Source organism: Lepidochelys olivacea, assembly GCF_965140295.1.
Source record: "Lepidochelys olivacea isolate rLepOli2 genome assembly, chromosome: 8".
Classification (NCBI taxonomy): domain Eukaryota; kingdom Metazoa; phylum Chordata; order Testudines; family Cheloniidae; genus Lepidochelys; species Lepidochelys olivacea.
The window spans coordinates 6,827,732-6,836,097 of NC_140418.1; positions in this window are offsets into that span (position 1 = coordinate 6,827,732).

Below are 8,366 nucleotides of genomic sequence, written 5' to 3' on the forward strand. Positions count from 1 at the left end.
GCATCACTCAGATCCTTGTGCTACAAACACGGAGGCTGCGCTGCGCCAAACCCTCTGTTCATGCCACAGTGGATCCCATTTAACGGATCCCTCCGTGTGCTCATTTGCATGCCAGTACCCAGAATGCTTTTCAAGCTCCCAACATGCTGGTGCATCAGCTGTGGGAACAGAGCAGGGAGTCTGTGCGTGTATCTGAGAGGCAGCACAGTCTAGTGATTTGAGCAAATGGAGGCGAATCTGGAATTCCTGGGATCTTAATCCCGGTTCTGCTGCTGGTTCACTGTCTGGCTTTGGGCAGGTCACAACTGCATTGTCCCTCTGTTTCACCAGCTGTGAAATGGGGATAATACCACCTACCTACCAACCAGCTGCAAGGAGACGGTAAGAGAAGAGCGTGGGAATCTCCTCCCAGTTTAATCCACTCAGAGTCAAATGCAATTTAAACATGCACGCGTGCCCCCATTTAACAACTAGTCTGGTCCCATTTTCTCAGCTCTGCATGCCACTTCCAAAGCCTCGGCCTGCAAAGCTGCAGTACTTCACTGCCGCGGAAGTGCTACGTGGTGTCTCGTCCTTGCAATGGCCCTCAGCCCAATGGTATTTCAGCCTGAACGCTCAGCCCAGGCCTGGGTCTTTCAGGATTTTGGGTGACCTACAAAAATTGCCTCAAACAGCCTGAGGTCAGCAATACACCAAGGTGCTAGGAAGACAAAGCCAGCCCTAGCCACCCCCTGCCTCCAATTTGGGAGAGGTGAGGAGTCACATGAAGGGGCTGAAACAGCAGCTACGTATAGATCCCCAAAGTTCAGGTATTTTTAGAGAGTCATAAATGACTGAAAATGCAGAAAAAAAGTGCAGTGCAGAGAAATGCTTTTCCAATACTCTGGGCCCGGCTCCAATCGCATTGACACTGGGGCAAATCTACTACTGAAACCAAGGGAGTTATTCTGAATTTATACCAACAGTCGAATCTGCCCCCCCCCTTGGTTTATTTGAGAACTAGAACACATGCTTGAGAAGGGTGGGAGCACGTCCTCTGAAGGAGAGGCCGGCAGGATCGTTCATGTCCAGGCAGCAGAAAGGGCCTCGGCGTTCAAAGGTCTACTTTGGAAAGACACCTGCAGGGAACTCCGCACCTCAGAGGGAGGAAGCATCAAGGCCTCAGCCCATCTCTCTCGCCCGCCCAGAGCTGTGCGCGAGACCGCAGCATCACACAAGATCTGGCAGAGATCTACCGAGCCAAGCGGCGTCTGTGCTGGCTTAGCTGCGGCGTGCAGCGGACCGCACTCATCTCTCGCTCCCCGGGGCGCCCCCGGCCCTGCTCTGCATGGATCAAACCTGCCCAGAGACAGCCGGAGAGGACAGAGAACTAGGTCAGTGGCTCTCCTCGGGTTTCACACCTTAGCAGGTGGATTGGGCTGTTAATAGACTCTGATGAGTCACCAGCATTACAGGGAAGGCTTTTCCAAAGGCTGAACAACCCCATCTTCCACGTAAATCACTCGGAGGCTGCCTGCCTTCAGCTCCCCTCCCCATCCCCCCAGCGCTTGCAAACACAACCGACGCCTGCAGCCGACAGACAGAGGCCGTGGGCCCCCGCCCCGGCAGGGACTGCCGAAGGGGCATAGACACCTCCTGCGAAGCCGGCTCCAGGCACTCTGCAGCCTGGGATGTGGCGTGGAGGACTCCGCGCTGAGTGAGCGAATGGTTGCTTTCAAAATATAATCCAGAGAAATAATGGGATTACGTTTTGGGTGGCTGAAAAGTAACAGGGATTATACGTTGCGATTTTGCCTGGTAATCCTGTCATTCCTGCCTTTGCCTGGAGCCAGGCGATCACAGGCCCGCTACTGCAACAGCCTCTGGGCCAAATTCAGAGGGGAGTCGACATCCTGCCCCTTTCACAAGCGTATTGCACTAATCCAGATGCTGTCTGGACTTGGCTATGTCGACACTGCATCAGGAGGCGTGACTCGGCATGTTTAGGCACAGTCCAAAGGTGGCTTGAGTAACAACAGCAGGGAAGCCCCGGCACCTGCCCAATTCAGCCCTGCCTGCCCAGAACCCCAGATACATACTCGAGCAACTGGTCCATTACGCTGCTGTTGTTCCTCAAGCAAGCTTTGATCTAGCTATATCAGAGCTAGCTTGGGTACGTCTACACCTACTGCAATAACAAATCCTGATTGCAGCACAGACATCCCGAGACCCCCATCTACCTACCAATGGGGAATGTACCTCCCTTCCTTACGCATCACCAGGGGATTCAGCCCAGCAAGCCGGATTGAGTAGGACTCACATGCCAAAGGGCCAGAAGAGAGGAGCGGAGCGGGATAAATAGCTACGGATGTAAAATACAGCAACCCCTATCCCCGCTTCAGGCTTCCCAGCGTGTCAGTGACACCCGCCTGGATTTCCTCACTCACCGGGAAGTGGGCACAGGCCGAACTACGGGAGTCAGAGCTGTACCGCCTTCCACATCGCCTCTGAATCTGGCTCTTCCTGTGTGACATGCGCAGGAGACCGGAGTCAGAAATAGACCAGAACTGAGCCCCAAGAGCTGATGAAGCCACAGGTGCCCTGGCAAGTCATGAGATGTCAAAATAAACTGAATTCTACCCTACCCACCAGCCACACCCACTCCTGGCTCTGGCAGCAGAACAGAGCAACTAGAAATAGAGCCAACTTGGTAGAAAATAAAAGGGGAGAATCCTCACCCCAATCAATGAGGGACATTCCTTTGCCACTCTACCCAGTTATAATTAACTAGATACAGAGAGAGATGTGGCTTTCCCCATTCACATTTATACACCCCCTCCCTGCCCTCACTCCCTTTCTTGGTCTCTCTGCACTGTGCAGCCTTCATACCGAATGTGTTGCAATGATCAAGACTTCAGAACACTGATGGAATTCCCAATGCAGTTCAGAGCTGCTGGGGTACACGACCCTGGTTCGGAAAAGGCAGGCTTTGCTCACGCAGCACGTATGGTATTGGTCTTTCACTCCACCCCAGCCTCAGCCTGTTTTTCGTCCTTCTCCACTCTGCCTTTCACCATTTCTCCTAAGCAGGGCAGGAGCCCAAACATCATCAGAGCCATCGTGACCAGGGTGGAGAGGTTGAAGTTAGGCAGGATGAGTTTCTGCATCTCTAATTCCCAGACCTGAATGATACAGACAGTCCACCAGGTCTAAAGACGGGTCTGAGTCAAACACATCCAAACTGAGAAAAACCAGAGTTGGCTAGGAATTTGTCACCTGGGGCACATCTCTGAGGCAATGAGAAAGTGACCAGTCACTTCTAATCCCAGCCGGCCACAAAACAGAAATACTTTTCAAACATTTGTGTGAAAAGTGTGTCCCTTTTTTGCTCAAAAATTTGAGTTCAACCAACTCTATTTGTAATAGACAAGCAACCTTGGTATGAAGAATGAGACCATCCTCACTCAGTCTCCATGCAAGGAAAACAAAAGCATAAACAGTTAACATTCACTCATTATTTTAAGATTGCATTCTGAGCTTTAGTTGCAAGACTTAATCCCTGAAGAAAACCAAACCCCTACACCCTGCAAGCCAGGTGGAATATACATCATTTTGGGGCATCATCTCATGTGCTACTTGCAGATGGCCTCACTCAGTCCATTCAGCTGAATGTACAGGAGTGAGATCTTTGAGAAATGCTAATTGTCTATTGTGGTGCAATTCTCCCTCATCAGAATGTACAGGAGTGAGATCTTTGAGAAATGCTAATTGTCTATTGTGGTGCAATTCTCACTCACCAGGGATGTCTGTTCTGCCTCAATTTCTCTCTGACTAGGTATCTTTTTAGGCATAATTGCGATCTATAGATTATACCCATACAAGTAAACAAAATAGCATGTCGTGATTAAAGAGAACCACAGCACCAACACACCACAGCTGGACACCCCAGAAGCAGGCCACCGTTACCCTGGGCCAACAGAATTCTTTTCAGACCCCCCTTTTTTTGCTGTTCTATATAATAGTTTTTAACTCTGATTCCTCGACAGATGTATTTTAATCATAGCTGTTATTTTAACTATCCAATGTTGTATTAGTATTCCATTTCTCCTGCTTCCTCATATACAGGCAGGGCACTTCCTGAAACACACCCGGGCAGGACTTCCATCCCCCACTATTCCCGAGTGAGAACGCAGCGTGCATGTCCCTCTTGGCCCCAGCAGGGCACAGACAGGACAGCCAGTTGCATTACCCTCTCTCTACCCTGCTTACGCTTTCTAGGAACCCCCAAGGCCGCAGCTCCCCAGGGCACAGTACTGCCTCGCGTTAGCCTAAGCTGACTGCAGACCCAGCGCTCCCTGCCAAGGTGCTGGTGATAATGAACGAGATGCTCCAGTGGTCATGGAGATATCATGGCAACGCCACACTATTGGGAAAGGCTGCTACACCCATCCTCGCCGACTGTAGGTTCAAGCCAACACCCTGCACTAAAACAACATTACCCTTTGCAAGAGAAGGGCAACGCCCAGTTCCTTCTGGTCTGGAGTGCAAGATCACTTGCTGGAGGAGAGACGGTAAGGAAACAGCTGGCCACGATCCCTGCTGTGCAACAGAGCCTGTGTCAAGTCTGGGAGCGTTCAGAAGAAATCGTACAAACACATACGCACAGTCTCTACATTAGAAAAATTCAGATCCAATGAGGCTGCTTTCCCCTCCTGCTGGAGTTCACAGCTGCCCGCTGGATTAAGAGTGCTGCTGCACACTCCCGTTTAGGCTCCCAGGGTGCATTTACACTGCACCATTAGCTCAGGCTCTTGCCCCTGGTTTCAGCCATTAACCCCCTACCGTCCACAGAGCAAAAAGTCTCTGACCTGGGGGTGGCGGCGCTTTAAGCCTGGGCTAGCTGCCCTGGCTAGAGGGGTGGTGGGGGTGAGAAGCCGGGCTTTGCTTTAACTCAGGCTGGAACACACCCGCTTTGCAGCAAGGATGCAGGCAAAAAGGCCACTCAGTAGTGATAGTCCTCCAATGCCTTCCCACAATTCCCCCTCAAGGACAGTCAAGTGTTCCCACAACTGACTGGGAAAGAATCCTAGAGCACCTCAGAACAAAGGGCCCTGGGATACGTCCCCCGACACACAAGTGCAGAAACACTGCAGACATGGCTACACAGGTCGGGCTTTGCAGTGGGGACACTCACACCTGGGTGAGCTAGCTGCTCACTCCGGTTAACTGTGCAATGCAGACAAAAGTGCAGTGATCCTGGTACAGGACAGAGAGGAGCGAGGCTGGACAGGCCCAGGAGACTGTCCTACCACGCCTCATGAGCCCTTACAGTTAGCTTTGATCACCACGTCAACGTACGTTTTCATCTTCAAAAAACTGGAACGAACCAGACATGTGCAATCTGTTAGCAACCCATCACTTGGCTCTCATGTTTCAGCTCTTCCTGCCGGCCTGTGTTTAGGTCAAAGCCTCTTCGGAACAGGGGTCTTGTCTTCTTACCGGTGTGTAAAGCATCATGCATCCCTGGCACAACACAGCACAGACAAGCAGAGTTCCTAAGGCTGGCTGCAGAGATGCCACACGCTTTGGGTTGGATCGACGGGAGGCGACTCGGATATAAACGCAGACAGATGACAACACGCTCAGCCCTTCCCTGATGTGAGGCAGAGCAGCACCGAACGGGAGATGTTAAAAGATGGAATGAGACAAACAGAAAGGCAGGGAGAAGCCACAAGCTCTTCTTCCCTGCAGGCCTTCTGGACCCAGGCTACAGCTTTTCCTGCTTAACCCCACTGATGATTTGCCTAGCAGCTGCAGTCCTGCTCCACAGTCTTCCTGGGTTATAATTCACTTATTGTCTTCCCTCCATGGATTCAAAGCACCATAATAAAAACAACAAACTCATCTCCCCCCACGAGGTGGATAGTATCACCTCCATGTGACTAATGGGGAAATGAAGACACAGAGAGGCTAGGTAAATTACCCAAAGCAAGGCCAGCTGCGAAGCCAGGGACAAAATCCAGATCTCCTGCCTACCAACCCTGTGCTTTCACCACTAGACAACACTTCCTCCAAGGGCACGGGCTTCACTTGTGTTCACTGAGGCCCATTACATACCCATTCTGTATAAAACAACCTGCAGACACAGCCGGTCACTTCAGAGCAGGGTGTTTTCAAACACAGAGTCAGGGCAGATTGCAAAAGTTCTTTGCAGGTTAATTTCTTTGCAACCTCTCCCATTCCAATCACTCACAACAGATCTCAGTCCCTTAAGCCCAGCTCAGCAACTCCCGCTTAGCAGCTCCATTCAGCCAGTCAGACAGTTTCCCAGCGCGACAGCTGTTTGAGTAACAATAATGCTGCCACGTTTGACCAAATTCCTCCGCAGAAGCACAATAATAATACTTAGCACTTTTAATCTCCCAAGTGCTTATCAGACATTAGTTAACCATTAAACTCCCGGCAAACAGAATGTACTCCAGCACTTTATTTTGATGGGAAATATGTACACACGCACACCCCGAGTATCTCTAGATCTATATTTATCTAGAGAGAGATGGAACAATTTATCAAGTCACACGTCTTGGCCCCGCTAGCAAGTTCCTCCTCAATTTCTTATTTCTTTCATCATTTCAGATCGTACCATTCCAACCAGCCTCCTTCTGCCACCACCAATCCTTCCTCCTGTATGGAATAAAGTCACAAGCCCTCGTTAGTGACATCAGAGTTCCCATGGCTACAGGCTGCAAAGTGACAGCCAACAGCTTTAATGTCGATGCATAGAGAGGCAGAAAAGGAGACAGTTACTGACAGGAAGAGATTATGCATTTGACTTTAATCACCTGCAAGAGAGAGAGAGAGACCAGGAAAGGGGGGAGAGCGGGGGGGGGGGGTAGGAAGTGTTACTTTCAAATCAGCCAGGGCTTTCCGAGGGAGCTCTCATTACTGCATAGCGCTTTGAGAACTTGTTGGGTTTTTTTTAATTCAGTTTATAACAATCAGCCACTGGCATCTTAACATTGAAAGCTGCTTCCTCGCTGGAATTTTCCATCTCTTCGCTGCACACGCACGCACACGTCGGCCCCCCTAGGGCTCCTCACAAGCAGATGGCGAGATGCACTGGGTTTGTCGCCGTACCGTTAGCGGAGCTCACGAGCGGCTGGCCCGCGACAAGAGGCCGGACTGGCTCTCCGGTACATGGGCGCAAGTGGGAGCAGAACTCTCCATCGGGCCCATCGGCTGATCCTTGGGAGGTCTTTTAAGGCACCACGTAACTGGGCATCAAGCGAACAGGCCTCTAGTCCTGGCTCTCCCTCTGCAGCCTGGGTGGAGTCACCTTTTCAAACCTGTCCATGAACTTTGGATGCCTCGGGGTTGTAGGTGCCTAACTCGACACCCCTCAGGCCTGATTTTCAGAGGTGCGAGGACGGGTTGCTCCCGTGGAAGCCAACCGGGCTGCTCAAGGCATCTCGAGGTGGGTGGAGCTATAGCTGCTCAGCACCTCTGAAAATCAGCCCTCAGATGGGTGTTACAAAGTGAGCCACCCAAAAACTGAGGCATCTACAGGCAATTAGGGCCCACATTTGAAGACGCGGGCCCTAGCATCTTGGTGCCTCAGTTTCACCATTTGTAAAACGTGATACTTTCCCTACCTCGGAGGGCTGTTCTGGAGTGACACGTATTAGAGTTAATCTGTGCTTTTGAGAGCCTCACCTGGCAGGCACTACTGAAGAGCACAGTATGAGACAGTAGCTAGGCAGTTTGGAAATCAGCATCCTATTCCCGTCTCTGCCAATAGTCTGCTGGGTGACCTTAGTCAAGCCAGTTCCCCTCTGTGCCTCAGTTTCCCCTCCCACCCTCAGTCGTGTCCATTTAGATTGTGAGCTCTTTGGGGCAGGGCCCCGTCTCATTGTGTTCGTACAGCACCTAGCACAACGGAGCCCCAGTTGAGATTGGGGCCTCTAGGTGCAATTAAAACTAATAATAATCGGGCTCAACGGGTAGTGATCAATGGCTTCATGTCTAGTTGGCAGCCAGTGTCAAGTGGAGTGCCCCAGGGGTCGGTCCTGGGGCCGGTTTTGTTCGATATCTTCATAAATGATCTGGAGGATGGTGTGGATTGCACTCTCAGCAAATTTGCGGATGATACTAAACTGGGAGGAGTGGTAGATACGCTGGAGGGCAGGGATAGGATACAGAAGGACCTAGACAAATTGGAGGATTGGGCCAAAAGAAATCTGATGAGGTTCAATAAGGATAAGTGCAGGGTCCTGCACTTAGGACGGAAGAACCCAATGCACAGCTACAGATTAGGGACCGAATGGCTAGGCAGCAGTTCTGCGGAAAAGGACCTAGGGGTGACAGTGGACGAGAAGCTGATGTGAGTC